At 40.1% G+C, this 23,895-nt stretch overlaps 1 protein-coding gene across 4 annotated transcripts in view; it reads right to left on the bottom strand.

Annotated features, from left to right (window-relative positions):
• aifm3.L (apoptosis inducing factor, mitochondria associated 3 L homeolog) overlaps positions 1-22,416 on the bottom strand; it is a 64,703-nt gene extending 42,287 nt beyond the window's left edge. The window contains exon 1 of one of the 4 annotated variants that reach the window (XM_041565860.1): positions 22,039-22,416. The gene's annotated coding sequence lies outside the window, so the exon portion shown is untranslated. 4 annotated transcript variants of the gene reach the window in all.
• Between the last annotated feature and the right edge of the window lie 1,479 nt (positions 22,417-23,895).

The following is a 23,895-nucleotide window of genomic DNA, read 5'->3' as shown; positions in this document are numbered from 1 at the left end:
GGGTGCAACGACCTGGACAGTGGCATGCCAGAGGGGGATCAAGGGCAAAAATGTATCTGAAAAATCTGCCTGTGTGTGCTTGGAAGAGATAGTGTAGGGGGAGAGCTGTTAGTGATTTCAGGGACAGATGATAGTAAGTTTGCTGGCTAGTAATCTGCTTGATACTGCTCTGTATTGGAGGGACAGAAGTCTGCAGGGATTTGAGGGACATTTTAGCTTAGGTAGCTTTGCTGGCTAGTAATCTACTGTTCTCTTTAAACAACTGCCATACGTTGACCTTGTAGGCATTGTTTGCCCAGTTTTTTTGGACGCAGCCACTGAAGCACAGTTGCCAGAAAAAATATGCCATATAAATGCTGAAAATAGTCATTTTTCGCCATACGTTGACCTTGTAGACATTGTTTGCCCAGTTTTTTTGGACGCAGCCACTGAAGCACAGTTGCCAGAAAAAATATGCCATATAAATGCTGAAAATAGTAATTTTTCGCCATACGTTGACCTTGTAGACATTGTTTGCCCAGTTTTTTTGGTTGCAGCCACTGAAGCACAGTTGCCAGAAAAAATATGCCACATAAATGCTGAAAATAGTCATTTTTTGCCATATACGTTGAGTCAACGTATGGCAAAAAATGACTATTTTCAGCATTTATATGGCATATTTTTTCTGGCCTCTGTGCTTCAGTGGCTGTGGCCAAAAAAACTGGGCAAACAATGCCTACAAGGTCAACGTCGTTGACCTTGTAGGCATTGTTTGCCCAGTTTTTTTGGCCACAGCCACTGAAGCACAGAGGCCAGAAAAAATATGCCATATAAATGCTGAAAATAGTCATTTTTTTGGTCGCAGCCACTGAAGCACAGTTGCCAGAAAAATTATGCCATATAAATGCTGAAAATATAAATTTTTTTGGTTGCAGCCACTGAAGCACAGAGGCCAGAAAAATTATGCCATATAAATGCAGAAAATATGCATTTTTTTGGTCGCAGCCACTGAAGCACAGTTGACAGAAAAATTATGCCATATAAATGCTGAAAATATAAATTTTTTTGGTTGCAGCCACTGAAGCACAGAGGCCAGAAAAATTATGCCATATAAATGCAGAAAATATGCATTTTTTTGGTCGCAGCCACTGAAGCACAGTTGCCAGAAAAAATATGCCATATAAATGCTGAAAATAGTAATTTTTTTGGTTGCAGCCACTGAAGCACAGAGGCCAGAAAAATTATGCCATATAAATGCAGAAAATATGCATTTGTTTGGTCGCAGCCACTGAAGCACAGTTGACAGAAAAATTATGCCATATAAATGCTGAAAATATAAATTTTTTTGGTTGCAGCCACTGAAGCACAGAGGCCAGAAAAATTATGTCATATAAATGCAGAAAATAGGCATTTTTTTGGTCGCAGCCACTGAAGCACAGAGGCCAGAAAAAATTAAACCAGTAGGGTTTGCACCCTAGTTTGTAACGGTGGCGGAGGGAGGAGGAGGACGCTAAAGGACAGCTGTGTGTGGAGTCATGAGGCTTGAAGAGAAGGACAGCTGCATAGAAGTCAGAACAAGTCTTCCGGCGTGCAGTAACCCTCCGAGATCCACCCCTCATTCATTTTAATAAAGGTCAGGTAATCGACACTTTTGTGACCTAGGCGAGTTCTCTTCTCAGTTACAATCCCTCCTGCTGCACTGAAGGTCCTTTCTGAGAGCACACTTGAGGCTGGGCAAGACAAGAGGTTCATGGCAAATTGTGACAGCTCTGGCCACAGATCAAGCCTGCGCACCCAGTAGTCCAGGGGTTCATCGCTCCTCAGAGTGTCGATATCTGCAGTTAATGCCAGGTAGTCCGCTACCTGCCGGTCGAGGCGTTCTTTGAGGGTGGATCCAGAAGGGTTGTGGCGCTGCCTTGGACAGAAAAACATTTGCATGTCTGACGTTACAGACTGGCCAAAGGGCTTTGTCCTTGCAGGTGTGCTCGTGGCAGGATTACTGGCACCTCTGCCCCTGGAATGTTGATGAGTTCCTGAAGTGACATCACCCTTAAAAGCATTGTACAACATGTTTTGCAGGCTGGTTTGTAAATGCCGCATCTTTTCGGACTTGTGGTATGTTGGTAACATTTCTGACACTTTATGCTTGTACCGAGGGTCTAGTAGCGTTGCGACCCAGTACAGGTCCTTCTCCTTAAGCCTCTTGATACGGGGGTCCTTCAACAGGCATGACAGCATGAAAGACCCCATTCTCACAAGGTTGGATGCAGAGCTATCCATCTCCGCTTCCTCATTATCAAGGACTGCATCATCCACGGTCTCCTCCCCCCAGCCACGTACAAGACCAGGGGTCCCCAAAAGGTCACCACTAGCCCCCTGGGAAGCCTGCTCCTGTTGGTCCTCCTCCTCCTCCTCCACAAAGCCACCTTCCTCCTCTGACTCCACTTCTGGCACCTCTCCCTGCGTTGCAGCAGGTGCCTGGGTTCGTTCTGGTGATTCCGACCAGAAATCGCGCGCTTCCAGCTCCTCGTCACGCTGGTCTACAGCCTCATCTGTCACTCGTCGCACGGCACGCTCCAGGAAGAAAGCGAAGGGTATTAGGTCGCTGATGGTGCCTTCGGTGCGACTGACCATATTTGTCACCTCTTCAAAAGGTCGCATGAGCCTGCAGGCATCGCGCATAAGCACCCAGTAACGGGGGAAAAAAATCCCCAGCTGTGCAGATCCAGTCCTACCACCCAGTTCAAAAAGGTACTCGTTGATGGCCCTTTGTTGTTGCAGCAGACGTTCCAACATAAGGAGCGTTGAATTCCAGCGAGTCTGGCTGTCAGAAATCAAACGCCTGACTGGCATGTTGTAGCGCTGCTGAATGTCAGCAAGGCGTGCCATGGCTGTGTAGGAACGTCTGAAATGGGCCGACACCTTTCTGGACTGGGTGAGAACGTCCTGGAATCCTGGGTACTTGGAGACAAAACGTTGGACTATTAAATTTAACACATGTGCCATGCAGGGCACATGTGTTAAATTGCCTAGTCTCAACGCTGCCAACAGATTGCTTCCATTGTCACACACCACTTTTCCGATCTGCAGTTGGTGTGGGGTCAGCCACCGATCGGCCTGTGACTGCAGAGATGACAGGAGTACATATCCGGTATGGTTTTTGCTTTCCAGGCACGTCATCCCCAAGACAGCGTGACAACGGCGTACCTGGCACGTCGAATAGCCTAGGGGGAGCTGGGGGTGCACAGGTGTGGAGGAGGAGAAGGAGGACCCAGCAGCAGAGTAAGAAGAAGAAGAAGACGAGGTAGAGAGCGATGGAGGAGTAGAGGTGGTGGCAGAACCGCGTGCAATCCGTGGCGGTGACACCAACTCCACTGTTGTTGTTGAGCTACCCATTCCCTGCTTCCCAGCCATTACCAAGTTCACCCAGTGGGCAGTGTAGGTGACATACCTGCCCTGACCATGCTTGGAGGACCATGCGTCAGTAGTCATATGGACCTTTGGCCCAACACTAAGTGACAGAGATGCGGTAACTTGGCTCTGCACATGTTGGTACAGGTGTGGTATTCCCTTTTTAGAAAAAAAATTGCGGCTGGGTACCTTCCACTGCGGTGTCCCAATTGCTACAAATTTGCGGAAGGCCTTAGAGTCCACCAGCTGGTATGGTAAAAGCTGGCGGGCTAAGAGTGCAGACAAGCCAGCTGTCAGACGCCGGGCAAGGGGGTGACAGTCAGACATTGGCTTCTTACGCTCAAACATGGCCTTCACAGAAACTTGGCTGGTGGCAGATGACTGGGAATGGGAACAGGTGGTCAAGGTGGAAGGCGGAGTGGAGGGTGGTTCAGACGGGTCAAGGAGAGCAGAGGTAGAGCAGTAAGATGCTGGACCAGAAGGAGTGTGGCTTTTAGTTTGCCTGTTGCCTTTGAGGTGTTGCTCCCAAAGTGCTTTGTGCTTGCCGCTCATGTGCCTTCGCATAGAAGTTGTACCTATGTGGCTGTTGGGCTTACCAAGGCTCAGTTTCTGACTGCACTCATTGCAAATTACAATGCTTTTGTCAGAGGCACACACATTAAAAAAATCCCACACTGCTGACTTTTTGGAAGTGTGCGATCTGGCGGTAACAGTAGAAGTTGGCGGAGTTTGCGGTATTGGCGGCAATGGCGGGTGCGTTGGCCGGCTGAACACAGGTGCCGATACATGTTGTTGCCCTACTGATCCCTGCGGGCTGTCCTCCCTGCTTCTTCTAAGTCTTATTCTCCTACTGCCTCTCTGACTCTCCGTCTCTCCATCTGAACTACCCTCCTCTTGCTCTCTTCTACTAGGCACCCACAAAACATCAATCTCCTCATCATCATTCTCCTCAGATGCATCAATTTCTTCTGACACATCACAGAAGGAAGCAGCAGCGGGGACCTCCTCCTCATCACTCATTATGTCCATCTCTATCGTGTTCTCTGCCAGAATTAAATCTGGTGTAAGGTCCTCATCTCCTTCATCTTCTTCTGGCAATAATGGTTGCGCATTACTCAGTTCAAGAAACTCATTGGAAAATAACTCCTCTGACCCCAGTGAAGAAGGGGCACCGGTGGTGGAGGAAGTGTTACGTGGGGTGGCCATAGCAGTGGAGGATGAGGAGGATGTTGTGGTAAAGTTAGAAACGGTAGAGGATGGGGTGTGCTGTGTAAGCCAGTCAACTACCTCTTCAGCATTTTGGGAGTTCAGGGTCATTGGCTTTTTAAAACTGGGCAATTTGCTAGGGCCACAGGATTGCATAGCAGCACGGCCCCTAGCACGGCCTCTGCGTGGCGGCCTGCCTTTGCCTGGCATTATTTTTAAAAAAACAACAACAACAACAAAAACTCAGTTGGTTTTTCTGGAAACGATAATACACACAGCTAGATGGCGGGTTGAAGAAAACACTGTGCAAATAATGCCTACAAAGTCAACGTATACACTACTACAGCGGTGGATACGGATTACGTAAAATATATGAATGCTGCTTGAAAAAAAGTAACTCAAGTGGTTTTTCTAGAGACGATAATATTATCAATATTTAGACAAAATGTGAACAAGGTCACACAGCTCGATGGCGGGTTGAAGAAAACAGTGTGCAAATAATGCCTACAAGGTCAACGTATACACTACTACAGCGGTGGATACGGATTACGTAAAATATATGAATGCTGCTTGAAAAAAAGTAACTCAAGTGGTTTTTCTAGAGACGATAATATTATCAATATTTAGACAAAATGTGAACAAGGTCACACAGCTCGATGGCGGGTTGAAGAAAACAGTGTGCAAATAATGCCTACAAGGTCAACGTATACACTACTACAGCGGTGGATACGGATTACGTAAAATATATTATGGCTGCTTGAAAAAAGTGACTCCGGTGTTTTTTCTGGAGACGGTAATATTATGGATATTTAGACAGAATGGGAACAAGGTCACACAGCTCGATGGCGGGTTGAAGAAAACAGTGTGCAAATAATGCCTACAAGGCCAACGTATACACTACTACAGCGGTGGATACGGATTACGTAAAATATATTATGGCTGCTTGAAAAAAGTGACTCCGGTGTTTTTTCTGGAGACGGTAATATTATGGATATTTAGACAGAATGGGAACAAGGTCACACAGCTCGATGGCGGGTTGAAGAAAACAGTGTGCAAATAATGCCTACAAGGCCAACGTATACACTACTACAGCGGTGGATACGGATTACGTAAAATATATTATGGCTGCTTGAAAAAAGTGACTCCGGTGTTTTTTCTGGAGACGGTAATATTATGGATATTTAGACAGAATGGGAACAAGGTCACACAGCTCGATGGCGGGTTGAAGAAAACAGTGTGCAAATAATGCCTACAAGGCCAACGTATACACTACTACAGCGGTGGATACGGATTACGTAAAATATATTATGGCTGCTTGAAAAAAGTGACTCCGGTGTTTTTTCTGGAGACGGTAATATTATGGATATTTAGACAGAATGGGAACAAGGTCACACAGCTCGATGGCGGGTTGAAGAAAACAGTGTGCAAATAATGCCTACAAGGCCAACGTATACACTACTACAGCGGTGGATACGGATTACGTAAAATATATTATGGCTGCTTGAAAAAAGTGACTCCGGTGTTTTTTCTGGAGACGGTAATATTATGGATATTTAGACAGAATGGGAACAAGGTCACACAGCTCGATGGCGGGTTGAAGAAAACAGTGTGCAAATAATGCCTACAAGGCCAACGTATACACTACTACAGCGGTGGATACGGATTACGTAAAATATATTATGGCTGCTTGAAAAAAGTGACTCCGGTGTTTTTTCTGGAGACGGTAATATTATGGATATTTAGACAGAATGGGAACAAGGTCACACAGCTCGATGGCGGGTTGAAGAAAACAGTGTGCAAATAATGCCTACAAGGCCAACGTATACACTACTACAGCGGTGGATACGGATTACGTAAAATATATTATGGCTGCTTGAAAAAAGTGACTCCGGTGTTTTTTCTGGAGACGGTAATATTATGGATATTTAGACAGAATGGGAACAAGGTCACACAGCTCGATGGAGGGTTGAAGAAAACAGTGTGCAAATAATGCCTACAGGGCAAATAATGCCTAAAAGGTCAACTTATACACTACTACAGCGGTAGTAAAATAAAAAAAAGTAAAATAAAAAAAAATGAATATTAAAAAAAAAAATTAAAGTTGGTGCTGCTGAACTTCTAGGAGCAGCAGATTAGCACACCAGTCCCACTCCCCAACACTGCTAGACTAATAGCACTGGGCTCTTATAGTAGTAGTAGTAGTAGTAGTAGTAGTAGTAAAACAACAAAAAAATAAATAAAAGCAGTCCTTACAAGGACTACTGTTATTGCAGCAGTCAGCAGATGAGATCAGAAGCAGGACAGCTGCCCACTGCAGCTACATACAGAGCACTGCAGTAGAAGGTAGATTACTAGCCAGCAAAGCTACCTAAGCTAAAATGTCCCTCAAACCCCTGCAGACTTCTGTCCCTCCAATAACAGAGCAGTATCAAAACGATTACTAGCCAGCAAACTTTCAACTGTCCCTGAAATCACTAACAGGCAGCAGCTCTCTCCCTACACTATCTCTTCAGCACACACAGGCAGAGTGAAAAAACGCTGCAGGGCTTCGGTTTTTATAGGGAAGGGGAGTGGTCCAGGGGAGAGCTTCCTGATTGGCTGCCATGTACCTGCTGGTCTGGGGTGAGAGGGCAAAAAAAAGCGCCAACAATGGCGAACCCAAAATGGCGAACGTCGCGCGACGTTCGCGAACTTCCGGCGAGTGCGAACACCCGATGTTCGCGCGAACAAGTTCGCCGGCGAACAGTTCGCGACATCTCTACTTACAAACCATATGCATACTTAATTGACCATGCACCTCAATTAATTGTTTGAATAACAAGTGCGCACATATTGACTTTGATATGATCTGCGAATTTTTCTAAAAAAAAGTTGCCATACAAGATTGTTTGCATCATCCATACAGCTTTAGAATCTGAGTGGAGAAATCCATGTACTGTAACTGCCTTTAGATGGTAGGATTAGCTGATAACTACTTAACTACTGTGAATCCACAAGTGACTTGTGTTAACCTCATGACCCATGCTACTAGCAAGGATGCAGGTGTTTTGTTTTGGTTTTTTAAAAGTCGAACTTTAATCACAATGGATTATGATTTTCCAGGGGAAAAAAGATAACACCACTTCAGCCATATCTCTTTGTACCAGCCATAAAGTTAATCTTTCTTATGTATAATTTAGCTTTTACAACGTCAAAGATTCAGTTTTGGGGCAAACTTGGGGTAGATTAAGTATGTGGTGTAAAAAATGGCGAAAAAATTCTGCACACAGGCCAGGTTTCGCTGGGTATAAAAATGGCATAATTTTGTTTTTTTTTCATAGAGCGATTTTCACCATAACTTATTTAAAAACGACTGAAGTGGCTTTTTTAGAATCATACTCTACAATTACCCAAAAAAGGAGGTAATGTTAGAGAGAAAGGAAGAAATGGACTAGATCCTGCTTTCTAAACACTGAATGGTTTATATGTTTAATTAGAATGCAACCTGTTCAATTTCTGATCTCCTTTACATGTTGCATTAGCTATATTGACAACTACAACACTAAAGCACTCGTGTAGAGAAGTATATAATAATGTGAATCATTATGTATAAAATTACTTTTTATTTTTTCTACTCAGAAACATGGACCCAAAAGTAAATAAATTGGGCTTATTTTTAAACATTGGGCAAATTTTCACCTAAGCAGTAACCCAGAGCAACCAGAAATTAGCTTTTTGCCAGTTGCAGGTAGAACAATGCAAATATCTGACTGGTTGCCATGAATAACTGCCCAGGTGCAAATTAGCCAAGATTTATATAAATAAATATAAATGACTTCCAGTTCACAAATGGTTCATTTGCAGTGGGTGCACCTATTCAAACAACCCCCTGGTCACACCACCCACTTCCACTGCTGTATCCTGCAGTAGCATCTTAACTATGGGTTCCATTCCTGGTATTTCTCTTTCTTTTTCAACAAACAGCAAAAGTCATGTCCTGCTTATGGCAGGGATTTTAGATATGCAAATTATTCTTCAATTACTCAAAGGATATAAGCACAGTTGTGCCCATTTTTACTTTGAAATATTGAATATTTAGGGGCACATTTACCTAGGGTCGAATATCGAGGGCTAATTAACCCTTGATATTCGACCGTCAAAGTAAAATCCTTCGACTTCGAATATCGAAGTCGAAGAATTTACCGCTATTCCTATGATCGAACGATCGAAGGAATAATCGTTCAATCGAACGATTAAATCCTTCGAATCGAACGATTCAAAGGATTTTAATCCATTGATCGAAGGATATTCCTTCGATCAGGAAATTGTTAGGAAGCCTATGTGGGGACCTTCCCCATAGGCTAACATTGGCCTCGGTAGGTTTTAGGTGGCGAACTAGGGGGTCGAAGAATTTTTTAAAGAGATAGTACTTCGACTATCGAATGGTCGAATAGTCAAACGATTTTTAGTTTGAATCGTTCGATTTGAGGTCGAAGGTCGTAGTCGAAGGTCTAAGTAGCCCATTCGATGGTCGAAGTAGCCATATTCAACCATTCGAAATTCAAATTTTGTTTTCCTCTATTCCTTCACTCAAACTAAGTAAATGGGCCCCTTACTGTGTTATTGGCAGGGATGCACCAAATTCAGGATTCGGTTTGGGATTTGGCCAGGATTTAGCCATGTTTCAGCAGGATTTGGATTCTGCCAAATCCAAGTGCCTGGCCGAACCAAATCCAAATAATCACGTGACTTTTCATCACACAAAAAAGGAAATTTTTAATCACACTCAGGGTTCTCTTTTCCCCTTGCTTCCCTAATTTACATATGCAAATCAGGATTCAGATTCAGTTTAGGATTTGGCCAAATCTTTCACAAAGGTTTCGGAATTCAGCCAAATCCTAAAATCGTGTATTCAGTGCATCCCTAGTTATTGGCAAAAGTTAAGCAATGCAGTATTAATGTTACACTATGGGGGGCATGTGCAAGACCCCTCGGACAGTCACATGCACAAACTAAAGCAATAACTTATTTCTGCATGACTGTATGAGATGCCGACTGATTGGAATTGACTATTTACACACAAAAATATGACAATATATGCATCTGGTTAGTATAATTTAAACCTGTTAATGACACTAATAAAAACATGCACATTTGTCAAACAAACATTTTTGGGAACATCAGATCAAAATTTTGGTGTAAAATCCAGGAAAACAGCCATTGTAATGCACTATAAATTGGTGGGACCACATAAAAAGAGTGTAAAGGCAAGCAAGTGTGCAAGCAAGTGGAAACAAGTCATCAGGACATAGGACACAACATAAAAGTATGCCGAGGATATGTATTCCCTTCCCTTTCCTACAGTTTTAGATAAATCAGAGAGATTGATACAATGGAAAAGTAGATGGTGTCTTGTTTATGTTCAGTGGAGGAACTACTATATTGTGTGCAAATATATACTGTAGAGATATTAAAATACATTAATTTCTGTAATAAATAATTAGTCAGGGCTCTAATTGTTGCTGTACCCCAATATTCCTGCAGCACCATAATAGTCCAACATTGTCACAAGCTGATCAATATTCATTGGAGGGAACTATTTGCTTTAATAGAGAAATCCCTGAGGTGTTTTTTTTTTCTGGCTCTACCCCTGTCATCCCATCTTTCAACCTAAACAGTTACAAGCAGAAATCCCCTTCTGCAGCAAAATGGCAGCTTTGTGGCAGAAAAAAAAAAACGTCAGGGTCAGAACAACAGGGTCAAAGATCAACCACAGTATTCAATTTGGCGGAAAGTCCTTACTAGAAGCAGCAGGATTTTCTTGATCATTAAGTCTTGCTCAGTTTGTTTACAACCGGTTAGTCCTGATTTTTGCCCTTAGCAAAATCACTTAAAAGAAGAAATGGTTAGGGCTTCCACTGTCATGTGAGAAGGATTTTAAACTTGCACAGAACTGAAAACCATAGTGTTGTTTTTCTTGAAAGAGCCATTGAAATAAATGACAAACCAATAGAGTGGATGCAGGACTAGGTTACAGATGCACCCATAAGCGTTCTCTTACCAGCTGTGCTGCATATTGTAATTGAAAACTTGCCCTGCACCAGTGTTTATTTGGGTTATGGCATATATTCTTTACCCCACTCTTTATATCCTCAAGCACATATCACATCTGAAGATATATTTTCATTGGTTCCAGTGTCAAACACTGATGGTAAAACATATAAATGATGTAACCGCTGGAAAACACAAAAGGCAATTTCCGGTGTTACCAAGTTCAAATGTTTTGCCGCTAGCAATTGGCACTGGCACCAGTAACGTAGAAGGATCAAAACTGCATTGGCTTTTATAAGTTTCACAGGTTTACTGTCAGTCTGAGTTGGTTTACCCTCTAGCATCAAGGTCTAAATTGTCCAAGAATATCATGAAAAGTATAACTTCAATGCATTTTACTAAACGAGAGCATATTTTATTTAAAACCAGCAAGTACCCAGAAGGGTGATCTGATGGGAGTTATTCTGGACAGTGCTGGGCTGTTGTGATCTACAACCTACCTTTTGGGCACCTTGTGCCTAAATTATTGCCTTCAGATACGTGCAGCATAATGCCTGGTACTGAATAAACACAGTTGTAAAATACTGCACATAGGACAAAAAAAATGTGCAGGTTATAATGGAATGCATAAGTATTGTTTGCGGGTGCATTTCTGCGCTAGGATTAGGTACTACTGCAAGGCATTGATGTACATATACAAGTCAGTATTCAGGCACTCGTTTTTACATTTATGACCACATAATTAGCAATTCACGCAAACCAAGAATTTCTTATTAAAACCAAACCAACCAATTTTTCCATAATCTGTAGCCAACGTAAAATGGTTTTACACTATGCTGTGCCAAAGAGATATTTCTATCGACATCCTTTATACCACTTTGTTATTTTTTATTTCAAAAGGGTTGCCCTGTAACATATCCACATCCTAGTTTTACAGCCTAGCAAGTGAACTGAATTTTGATTTCACAAGGATGGAAGGATGGCTTAAGGATATGTTATAATTATGCAATGAGCTGGAGCACATGCATCAAGACAGAAGTGATGAATTGATAGTCTATGTATGAAATTATACATATATATATATATACATATATATATATATATATATATATATATATATATATATATCCCATGAACACTAAACTACATAACAATTATAGCCAGCGCTGTGCCATTTGGGATATTGCAAGCACCTGCATTCTGTCAGACTCAAAGCCTGCATTAAGACAAGTGCAGCTCAATAAACACACTACCTTGCCTACATATTTCCTTCTGTGATACTCTCTCTCTTACTTGGCAAGTCGACAACAGTTATGAAATGACAGGATAATAAAAAAACAAACAAAAATGAAGCAGCTTACCTTGGAAAAGAGCAAATATGTTAGAGGAAGAAGTGCTGGGATCCTGCAGACTGCTCACTAAGACTAATGGTGAAAGATCTGAAAATACTTAACATTGTATTCCACTTGGAGTATTTGAAACAGCAGGAAGGAGGGGTTAGGAGTATTTAGAAAAGGCTAAGTGGAGCCGGTATTAGAGAAACTGCTTGTCCTCGGTCTGCAGTTGAGAACACAGGCAGCTCCCTACAGCTGCATGCAGTATTGATGAAGTGAGTGAGGATGCAAGCACAGCAAGAATTGTCAAACCCTCTGTCCCCTCCCATGCCTGAACCTTAGATTCAATATCCTGGGCCGGTTACACTTCCAACATAAGAAATCCCTTGGGTGACTCAACTGTCACTCTGGTGGGACAGAACCTTTTTGACAGCTGCATTTTATAAAACAGGATGATCACGTTTTCACCTCTATCTTCTAATCCGTAAAAGAGCTAGATTAGGACATTTTTATTAGTAATTCCATGCTGCATTGTGATAATTCAATTAGAGTGAAAGCTGCAGTCACGTACAGCTATGTTCCCTGGAAGCTGATTCCATGCATTCTGCAGCAGTGTTCTTATTAGAACTGCATGCAATGGTACGCGTACAGCATACGAGATGTAATAAACCTATGTAGAGGGAAGCTTATCCTATTATAAGTAGTGTTTTTATTTTACTTTTATAGATATGTTTACAAAAAAAACAATGCTCTAAATATTTTCTTTTTCTGTTTGTTTATGTGACAGTAGCCACTGTTGATGTAACGAGAAAGACTCATCAAAGTACCCTAATCAAACAGAGCCCTCAGATTATTGTGATGAATGATATGAAGCTTTCTTGAATTTACCAATCATTCAATGTAGCAGATAGAAACCATAATGCATTGGAGCCCCTGTGTTTTAATCAGCAAGAACAGCCATGCAGAACATTTCTGCAGTAATTATTACTGCTGCCTTGCACCATGGAATCCTAGGGTTTGATTTCCTATATCCATAATTGGTCAGTTGAATGTCTCTTTTCCTTGATACCCACATGCCTGTGCTTTTGCAAATGAAACTCTGATATAACATTATTGTCTCCTTAGTTTCCTTTATTTAGAAATCTAACATGGTCTTGCTGAACAAGGATTTCCTGCAGAGTTTATCAAGTCTATTCATCACAATCTCCTGGCTGCAACATTAAGGATGAAACAGACATTTATCTACGTCTCTCTGCTGCAAAACAAGTAGAAAACAAAGGGATATGGTTTATAATAGAGTTATCTTTATTAAAAATGGTGCTTTTTTTTATTTGTCCAACAAAAGTTTTTGTTAATCTGGATATGCAGTTATATGTATGTATGTTACTCCATCTCTCTAAGTACCTGGTAATCACTATACTATATTATCCTACGCAATTCTGACTATTGCAATTGTGTCCACTGATTTAGGTTGCTTGTGTTATATGTTATAATAGGGTTTGTCTGTAGCAGGGCCGGAACTAGGGGTAGGCAGAGTAGGCATGTGCCTAGGGCGCAAAGCTGGGGGGGTGCCAGGCACGTACCTGCTCTGTCGTCTACCTCGTGTCCGGTCTCTCCCCGACAGCCGCTGGTATCTTTCACGTAAATGCGCTTCTGCAGAATTTCATGCATGTGCAGTCAAGCACGCACTGAGCCGGGTTGGCCCGGCTCTGGTCTGTAGGCAGGTCTACTCAGTGCTAGGAAGCTGGGGTCAAACCAGCAGTTAAAAAAATACAGGTATGGGACCTGTTAGGCAGAATGCTCAGGACCTGAGGGTCTTTTCATAATTTGCATCTCCAACCTTAAATCAACAAAAATTTCATATAAACATTAATTAATCCCTTCCAATTTTATTTTAGTTGGGATTAAGGACAAGTTACAGTTTTATAATTACAGTAAAAAAAGGAAGTAGGCTTTCCTGTAATTTGGAGCATTCTGGATAACGGGATTCCGGATAATGGATCCCATACCTGTACAATTTCTAAAGCTACTTTAGCTGTTGATACTGGGACATTCAGGTTGGAGGAGTGGAAGTTGAACATTTATATCTTATTATGTAGAATATGTTGATATGGCAGATGTCACGATTTTTTAGCATGATTAAATATTGGCCTATCCTTGCCTATAATATAATTATATAGCTTTTTACAAAGCTGACACTGGTCCCACAATTGACGCTCTGCACTTTAACTTATGCTGACTTTAGTGTTTCAGAATGACAAGAGTAAGAGAGAAAAGAAAACTTGCAACTAAGAGACTTCCCAATTGCCATCTGGAATCCCATCAGTCTTCTGTTGCTCCTTGGCAAAGTCACATGACCATCTAATGCAAAAGATCAAAATGAGGTCACCCCACATGACCGTAGCCAAAAATGGGTGGTTGGCGGATCAGTTTCTATGAGAAAAATCAGAAAATCATATGCCAGATAATTTATTAATTTACAGAAGGCTGATGGGATTTTAGATGGCAATTGGAAAGTCACTCAGTTGCAAGTTTTTTTTTACTTTTTTTACTCTTGTCATTCTGAAACACTAAAGTCAGCATAGTTTAAAGTACAGGCTGTGAATTCTGAGATCAGTGTCAGCTTTGCAAAATGACTGTTTCAAAGCTATATAATTATATTATAGGCAAGGATAGGTCAATATTTCAGAAGTACACTTGGTACAGTGGGAAAATAACCTTTGACTATGATAAACATCAAAAAATATGATTGCAAGCATACTTTGTTTACTGCATGAACAGCCAGGCTACAGCTGAGAACAATTTGCATTGCCAATGATTTTGAAGCAATGTATGTGATAGATTTATAACCTCATAAGACTTCTTTTGTTATGTTGTCAGCTGTTTAATAGTAGACTCTTGGCCAGCTACAGTATGTTAACGACATTCAAGAATAAAGAGTCTGCTGTATAGGACATGAAACAAGACTGTCTAAACATGCTAACATGAATGGGCCACTAAACCTACAATATACTTTTAATATACTTTCAATTTAAAAATCTATTTTTCTTAGGTGTAGCTGTATTGGAGATTATCTCACAATCCCAGTAGAAAGGCATTGCTCTGTGATATCATATTGGTATAAATAGTCCTTACAAGCACAATAGCATTCAGAAGTTTGGGATCACCCAGAAATGTTTTTTTTTATATAATGTGAGACAGTGCCAGTCCGGGCAGGTTCCCCAGGCAGCCTGGCCAGTCCAAGTGCCCAACAATCGCATAACAGACTGCCTGACACGCTCTGTGCTCTACTTTATCAAAGGTGAAAATTTCATCATGCAGTAGGGCAGTGATTCAACACATACCTGTAATTCAAAGACACGCAATTCTATTTGACAAAGAAATATGGATCTGGATATGGATGTCACAATCACCAGTCCTCAACCCTATTCAGCTCTTGTGGAAAGAACTAACAGCCAGTTGTACCTCTGGGAAGAGATACAGATGGTGTGGGTTGATATTTCTCCTGAATATCTTCAAAAATGCAAATCTAGAATGCCAAATGTCTGCATAGCTGTTAATGCTGCAAATGGAGAATTCTTTAATTAATGTAATGTGAATAGCAAAGTTGTGCATAGGCGTCCTCCACCCCAACCTCTTACTGTAACTCCTACAGATGTGCAGGTTATGGTGTAGCAGAGGTTGCAGAATGCACAGGGCCCTCTCCTTACTCTTTACTATATGGCTGCACTAACACTGTGCTGGATTTTTTATCCAATGTGAAGAGCAAAGCACAGTTATTTCCAAGGCAGAAGTGCTCCATGTGTGAGCTCTTGCACCCATTCTACTCCCACTGGCCTCTATTATAAGTCATTGTACTGATTACTGTATAAGATGACTGCAGTGTTCTTCAGCTAGCTTGAGGACAGGTTGAATTAGAGAAAATGCTTTTACCTATGTTTACAATCCTAGGTTAGATATATTTATATTTGATGGACTCCTGAAACCTTTTTGTCAGTGGTATTGCTGTCTCTTTTCTGCAAGCAATTGTGGTGTTATTATTCTTTTCCAGCCAGGTGAATCAAGTACAAAGATAATTATGTTTTGCCAGCTGCAACAAGCCCTTTTATAGCATTTAAAGGGTAAGCACTTTTTTAATTTACATTCATTATTTATTTTGTTTTTATTCCAAAATATTAAGGTATGCATGTGCTGTTAATATGAATGAATTTAGTTACAATAGCGCCACCTGCTGGTTAGTTTCCCACCAGTCTGACCACCAAGTAGTCAAGGAAATTATCAGGAGAAAGAAAGAAAGGCTGCTCTGATGTTGTTCTTCTTAGAAAAGATTGAGAAAGGTTTCTAATTATTTTCCTAAGCAGAAGAACATCAGAGCAGCCTCTTTCTTTCTCCTGACAACTTCCTTGACTACTTGGTGGTCAGACTGGTGGGAAACTGACCAGCAGGTGGCGCTGTTGGAACAAAATTCATTCATATTAACAGTACCTGTATCCCTTAATATTTTGGAATAAAAACAAAATAAATAATGAATGTAAATTACAAAAGTGCTTAGAATAGCCCCCTCATTAGTTTTACATTCATTTATTTTAAAGGTTTACTAATCCTTTAAACAAAATAGTTGTATATAGCATGTAATTGTGTAACTAGGGTCACACGAGACTGGTTGCAGGATTGGCACCACCCCTCCCCCCAACACAAAAATCTCTATAATCAAATCTCACGCCATCATGTCTCTGGTGGGCACCATGGGGGTGTGAGCCCAGGTAGTAATGCTACTGAGCATGTCAGTTCTTTCAGTTGGCAGCCTGGATTTTTCATAAACACTTTAGTTGCAGTAAAACCCTAGGACATGAGCATTGTGGTACTTAAAGGAAAATGTTTTATAATGATTAATGCAGTTAGGTAAAATGACCACTTACATTTTAATCCATTTAAGCCTACACCATAAAACCACTGGGCTCTTCAGTATGTGTGAATATAAAAGCAGGGGATTTTAGAGTGCTCTTAGCACAGTCTTGTTGTACAGCTGCAGTGAGAGGGGATGCCTGCTGTTGGTTATATTGCAGCATTTCTGTGTTCTCTGGAGTAAAATGATGACTGTTCTTAGTACATTTCAGCAAATTTGAAGGACTGTAACATTTTTTCACACTACGGGCTGATTTATGAAAGCTTGGGGGGGATCCTTGAAATTGTTTGTGCAGGTAACATAGCGTTTTTCCTGTTGAATTTTTTTTTTACATTTAGGAAAGATTTGTTTCAGCATTCTAAAACATGCCAGAATTTAAACAATTTCTAGAAGTCTAAGGGAAATCCCTGCATCTCAGTAAACTTTTTTCACATGTTTTTTACTTTGTAAAAATCAAAAACACAAAAAAATTTCCGGACAACTCTATAAATGATAGTTTAGACAGAAATGATCTTTTTTCACGGTTTGCTAAATATGCTACTAAGATTTGCTCTTTCCACATTAATTGTGGATCTATTCAGTGGGACGTGGCCAAAACAAGTGATATTTACAATGCTCCACACCCTCACAGTTGGCATAAGCCTCTAGCTTCTGTCCCAGTTTAGAATAACCCATAAGTGTAAAAGGTTTGTGAAGCTGGTTATATAGTCCTGATCCTAAACTGCACCCAAACTAAGATCTTGCCAATTAAGTACAGAAAAGGATCCATTTCTGGAAAAATAAATGCCAGCTTTCCTATCTCTAATATCTTTGTTATCTATCAATAACACCAGAATTAAGTTCCATATTTACCTGCTTGGCCAGCCAGGTGACAATCCAATCTTATATTAGTTCCAAAATCCCGAAAAATAGCTAGTGTGTTAAACACACAGAGATAAATTGGAATATGTTTTTAATATAACTACTAAATTCCCATAATATAAGTACTGTATATTTAGCAGTAACTGTGATATTCGCAAATTAAACTTTAACTTCTGGAACATCATATTTCTAAAATGTATGAATTTTTACAACTAGCAGACCAAAAGGTGACCTTAAGTATAAGAATATACTAAAGGAAGTATGTCTTTGATTATAGTATATAGCACTGTTTATACCTTAAGAAGTGAAGAAATCATAAATAAGAGAATGCTAGTCCATCTAACATGAGCTAGAAGTACAATATATCCCAAAACTCCTGCCAAAAACTACTAAAGTTGCTCCCAGTGGCTTAATTCTGCTTTATTCTCAATTCTGAGCTTGGAGACAAGTTTTGGTTGCATAAACCCAGATGTACTGTCAACTAGAACCTCCTTTAAACTGGCATATAGGGGCTACCAAAAAGGCAATCACAGCCCATATTTAGCATGCCAGGAACTTTTTTCATGCTTGTGTTGCTCCCCTCCTCTTTTTACAATTGAATTTGGCTCACCGGTAAAAAAAATTGGGAAACCCTAGATTAGTGGATTTGAATTACAAGGAAACAGTCTCAAATACAGCTAAGATAAAGAGAAGTGTCCTCTTACAAATGACATGGCTTGCAACTTAACAGATGACTTTTTCAGTAGGGCATGCAGGTAGAAAACTGATTCATAGTGTTTAGCAAATTATGGGTGCCAAGAAAGTTCGTAATACAAGAGAAGGCAAAACACTTCAGGAGCAGCGAATTTAATAAGGGACAAAGGGTGGTAGTCACACTCTGGGACAAGCACAGCCTTTTTAATGAATAGCTTGACATAAGCCTATTTGAATGAAGAATGGAACATTCCAGAAGCTAATAAAGAATTTACATTTTTTTGTGGGGAAAACAAAACAATATTTGTTATTTTTTGTTTTTGATTTCTGGCTTTAGCTAAAAGTAGTGTTTTGTGCCCAGTTTTATTCAGTCTGCTGCCAGAGGAAGTAAGTGCTTCAGGAAAGGAAATTCTAAGGAATGTAGTCCAACCTCATCTAGCAGCTCCTTGGTCAGAGGCAGGGCTGTGAGAGCAATAATATTGTTGATGAAAGACATAGTTTCTGTTTTCCTGCTGTCACCTTTTAAGAGTTAATTTGTTTAAAGCTTTCACCTCTGGCCCAACCATTCCAGCCTGGAGACAGTCCAAAAATAATTGCATTAGAAAGTGTATTATTAAGGTGAGGTTAAATGAGATCAATAAAAGAGTAAAACTGCTTAATGCAGGGCAGCATATATCTTAGCATATCTCTACATACTGTATGTGGTTTCTAAAGGCAGCGTGCACGTCCAATAAATCATAATGGCAAGTGGCTTCCAGCACATCAAGGGAATCTTTTCCATATGAAGAGAGTGGTAAGCAAAACAAACAGTGTACCAATGGCCCTACAATTAGCCATGTTGCTTAGTAATGCTAGTATTGTACTGTATTATAGTCCCACTATATATATATTATATTGCAGCATATTATGATATGCATACCATAACATACCTAAAAGCCACCAATACCAATAGCCACCGTCATAGAATGTCACCTTTCTCACCAGATGCATCTGCCATTGCAGCAAAGACGCCACATTTTGGAGTAAACATCAAATATAAGGACATTTTCACCCAAATTCGATTATTTTCATATTTCCGAGTTCTTGGGTTCTTATTCGAGTATTATTCTTGTTTGACTCTTATCCTGATCCTGAATATGCTTGACTGTTATATGCTCTGACCTGTACCTGGTTTCCAGATTACACTGTTGCCTGACACCTCTGATATCGCGGTACTGAGTTTTGCAATTTCCAACACCCAGTTGCCTCCTTAGACCTCATAATCTGGTCTTTATGGATTACAGCCCTGACATGTAGTCAGTGAAAGGTAACAATACAACAATAAAAGTTCTATGAAACCTAATTTAGATACAAAATAAAGTACAAGTAAAGGCTAGCTGAGTTTAGACAATCAAACCCATAAAAATAAAAAGATAAATTGTTGCAACTAATAACCCTTCTTACACATTCGTTTCCAGATGTCTAGTTCTAATTTTAAAATGTCTGCTAATACAGGATTATTTTCCAATCATTTGACACACTCATGCACAGTTGCTTTTGTTCATTGTATATTATATCCAGGCACCAGACTAATATGATTTTAATGCCATGAAAATTAACAACCAAACATTAACATAACAATCTTAAATACACAAGGAATGGGATTAAGGGTTTATGGACACAAAATTCTCCTTCAGACCACACGTTTCTTGTTTTTTTAATGCACTGCTCAATTGAGCAAGAACAAACTGGTAATTCTCAGAATGTAACCCGAAATACAGAAAAGCATATGGAAAGGGACTTATATAGTGCTTTTATAGAAAGCAAGGCAGCCATTGAATACATACTAAGTATGTCAGGACACCAGGAGATATAAGTGATTTGGGTCTCTAGCATGACATTCTACATTGAAGGCTGATCATGCTCATATTTACCAAGCCAATCAAAAAAGCAGGGCCTAGGTGTTTCAAGCTCCCCCCGTTATGTCAGGACCCCCTTGCCGATTAATTAATTTGCAGTTGCTGCAAAATGTTACATAGGTGCTTTTTTATAGTTCCAATAATATGTAAGAACGCAAATAAATGGTCCCCGAGTTGACTCATCCGACTGATCCAACCCAGGAGTGCCTAGGGCAGAAAACAGAAATCATCCTAAAAGCTCAGCTTTCGGATTAACTTGTCCCTATACTCTGCTTTCAGCCCCCGTCGGGTGTATATCCACACACTTTGGAAAACTAGAGTGCATTTCATGTTGGAAAATGGAAATGTTATGAACCTACACTGCAACATTCATTTACTTTCTGCTTTCATTGGGCTTTATATATTATATATGTTTCTTTTGCCATATACCATAACTAAGTCCTGATAAATTCATTCTTTTATCTGTGACATCTATTTCCCTACTGTCCTGTGCCATCGCTGGGCTGAATGTTCTTCATAGTTCTCTAAATATCTAAATACTCTTAACTTGAACTAGGAAAATATCTTGGTAACACTGCACAAATCAGAATATTAGCCTATAGTCCAGACTACATAAATCACCTGTAACTTACTGCTGTAAATGGATTAGTTACATTAGGGAATCAATGTTGTTATTAGATAAGATACATAAACTACTTTATTATAGGTAATAATAAGAAACCATATCTTGTCTACTCCAGCCTGCAATGATGAAATACATGATTATATTGTAATATAAAGTGGCTTAATGAGGTAAAGCACTGCACATTGTATTTCTAGAGCATCCATTGCATGAACAATAATAAATTCCATTATTGATATTGATACATGTTGGGTGCTTACAAGTTATACAGCATAAGATTTGTTAGGCTTGTGGCATACTAGCACTTTGATCTCTGCAGAGCTCTCAGGGAGAACATTGGTGGTCTAAACAACCTTTCCCATCTGCAGCTGCTTCATGTAAATGAGAAATAATGGTAATGTAACAATAGGTTACTGCCTAAAAGTGCTGAATCATGGATTAAATTGTTTGCATGTTGCAATAACCTCTCCAGCACTTTAGTTTTCACACAGTTTTTGGAGTGTAATCCATGGAACTATTTTTATTTATGCTGATTTTAGCATATTTCTCTTCTCCCTTAAATAGTCCTATGAAAATAATGAATTGTGCTACATTACACATTTGGTGCAATCTTAAAGGGGTTATTCACCTTTGAGTAACTTTAAGTGTGATGTAGAGAGTGATATTCTAAGACAATTTGCATTTGGTTTTCAGTTATTTATGGTTTTTGAGTTATTTCATTCATTTTAGCAGATCTCCATTTTGCAATTTTCAGCAATCAGATTGCTAGGATGCAAATTACCCTAGCAACCATGCATTGATATGAATAAGAGACTGGAATATGAATAGGGCAGGGTCTGAGTAGAAAGATGAGTAATAAAAGTATCAATAATAATACATTTGTAGCCTTACAAAGCATTTGTTTTTTAGATGGGGTTAGTGATCCAAATTTGAAAGCTGAAAAGAGTCATAAGAAGAAGGCAAATAATTCTAAAACTATATAAAAAAAAATAATGAAGGCCATTTAAAAAGTTGCTAAGAATCAGCCATTCTTTAACATACTTAACTTTAATTTAAAGGTAAACCACCACTAATTTGCTATACTGCATTATCTCTTACCTGACTTGTGTGTTTTTCTTTCTTGGATCTGGGGACTGTTTCACCAAAGACTCAGAGAACAAAGACAGCCTTTTTTAAATACAACGAATACCTGCTTTGTATGGGTTAATTAAACTCCAGTCTTCCCACAGGGCTGGTCCTAGACACCTGGTAGAGATATAATAATCCTAACCCCACCCACTGAAGGATCCTACCTAGTACCAATACGCCTCTCTCTACAGATGAAATATTTTGCACATTTTGCAGTGATATTCTCCTTGCTCTACTTTCACAATGCCTTCCATTTCAACAACGACCCTTTTAATATTTTCTTTTGATTTTTCAGATTTATAGATTTCTATTTGTAAACTCTAGTAAGCCAAGAAAATATAACAATAAAATGCAACCAATGCATTAAATCACTGCTCTTGGGAATAAAAAGCCTGGCTTTGAAAATATACAAAGGCTTAAAAGAAAGTTCAGGACTGGAGGAGGAAGCAGTCAGTGCAAAAAGTCAATCTCTCTCCACATGAAGAATAAAAAATGAGCCATTTGTGTTTGCAGAAGCATCCCGCAAAGAAAATTTGAATAAAAGGTGACAGACAATAACTATCAGTCTACTGGCTATTGAATTAGATTTATGATGTTGTGCTATACTAAGAGAAACATGTTTAACTCAAAGGGACAGCTCACATCACACAACTTTTTAATATTATTTATTTTAAATGGTGCACCACACGAATAATTTTTCTAAAATTTAAGATTAAAAAATGAATTAGTTTAATTTCCTTCCTCTTGTGTTTTCCTACGGCTCTCTAAGGTGTTGCATTTTGATACATAAGTTAATATATTGCTGTAAAAGCTTTCTGAGTGTGTCCCTGAACTTTACTTACATATGTCATAGTTGAACTTTTAGGGCAGTGACACATGCAGATTCAGGGAGATTAATTGCCCGGGCGACAATTCGCCTTCTCTTTGGGCAACCAATCTCCTTTCCGTCAGCTAGAATTTAAATCTACCAAATCTGAATGCCATCACGCCAGCGATTTAGATTCTAGCCGGCGGGAAGGCAGTTTGGGGCGATTTGTCGCCCGGTGACTAAATCTCCCCGAATCTCCATGTGTGTCTCTGCCCTTAGATTGGTTTCTGGCATTGATCTCATTCTTATGAGAAATGTATCAACTAATGTATCAGATTTTAATTGGCTGCAAAATAGCTTTAGAACTTAGAAAAGAGGGATGAGAATGAAACATTTATTTTTAAGCCTTTCTTTCCATAAAACTTTACAAAAAATAGAAAGCAAAATGTCGGCTTTACCTCACCTACTGTACCTGTTTCGGACCCTTCCGGTCTCCCCCCCTACGGGAATGTTGAACTCTCTACAAAAGCATATGAATAAATTTGTGTGGGACGGTAAAAGGGCACGGTTAAAATTTTCAACGGCTGCTCGACACCGCTCCAAAGGGGGGCTGGGTATCCCTGATCTGCGGAAATATTATACTGCTGCCCAAGTTGGTCAGTTGCTCCATTGGCATGACTCCCCAGACAATCCGATCTGGGCCACTATTGAGCAGGATACCCTCCCTGTGGGATCTTTACATAACCTACTGTGGTCTAATCCTCCCCCCAAGCGAGGCAGCTACAGTCCGGTAGTCTCACACTCCTTGAGAGTCTGGAAGTCTGTTCCCCTTTCGCACAAGTTATTTTCCCCCCATAAACCGGTGGTCAACTTTAGCCTCAACACGGAGTTCTCACCGGGGGCTGGGAAGGGGTCTTTTCAGTGGTGGAACTGAACAACCTCCACAGCATACATGCTTTGACCAAAACCGGCCAACTACTGGCGTGGCAACAGTTGCAGGACTCTTACCAAGCCCCTCA

Source organism: Xenopus laevis, chromosome 1L (assembly GCF_017654675.1).
Source record: "Xenopus laevis strain J_2021 chromosome 1L, Xenopus_laevis_v10.1, whole genome shotgun sequence".
Taxonomy (NCBI): domain Eukaryota; kingdom Metazoa; phylum Chordata; class Amphibia; order Anura; family Pipidae; genus Xenopus; species Xenopus laevis.
This window is presented reverse-complemented; position numbering and strand designations above follow the sequence as displayed.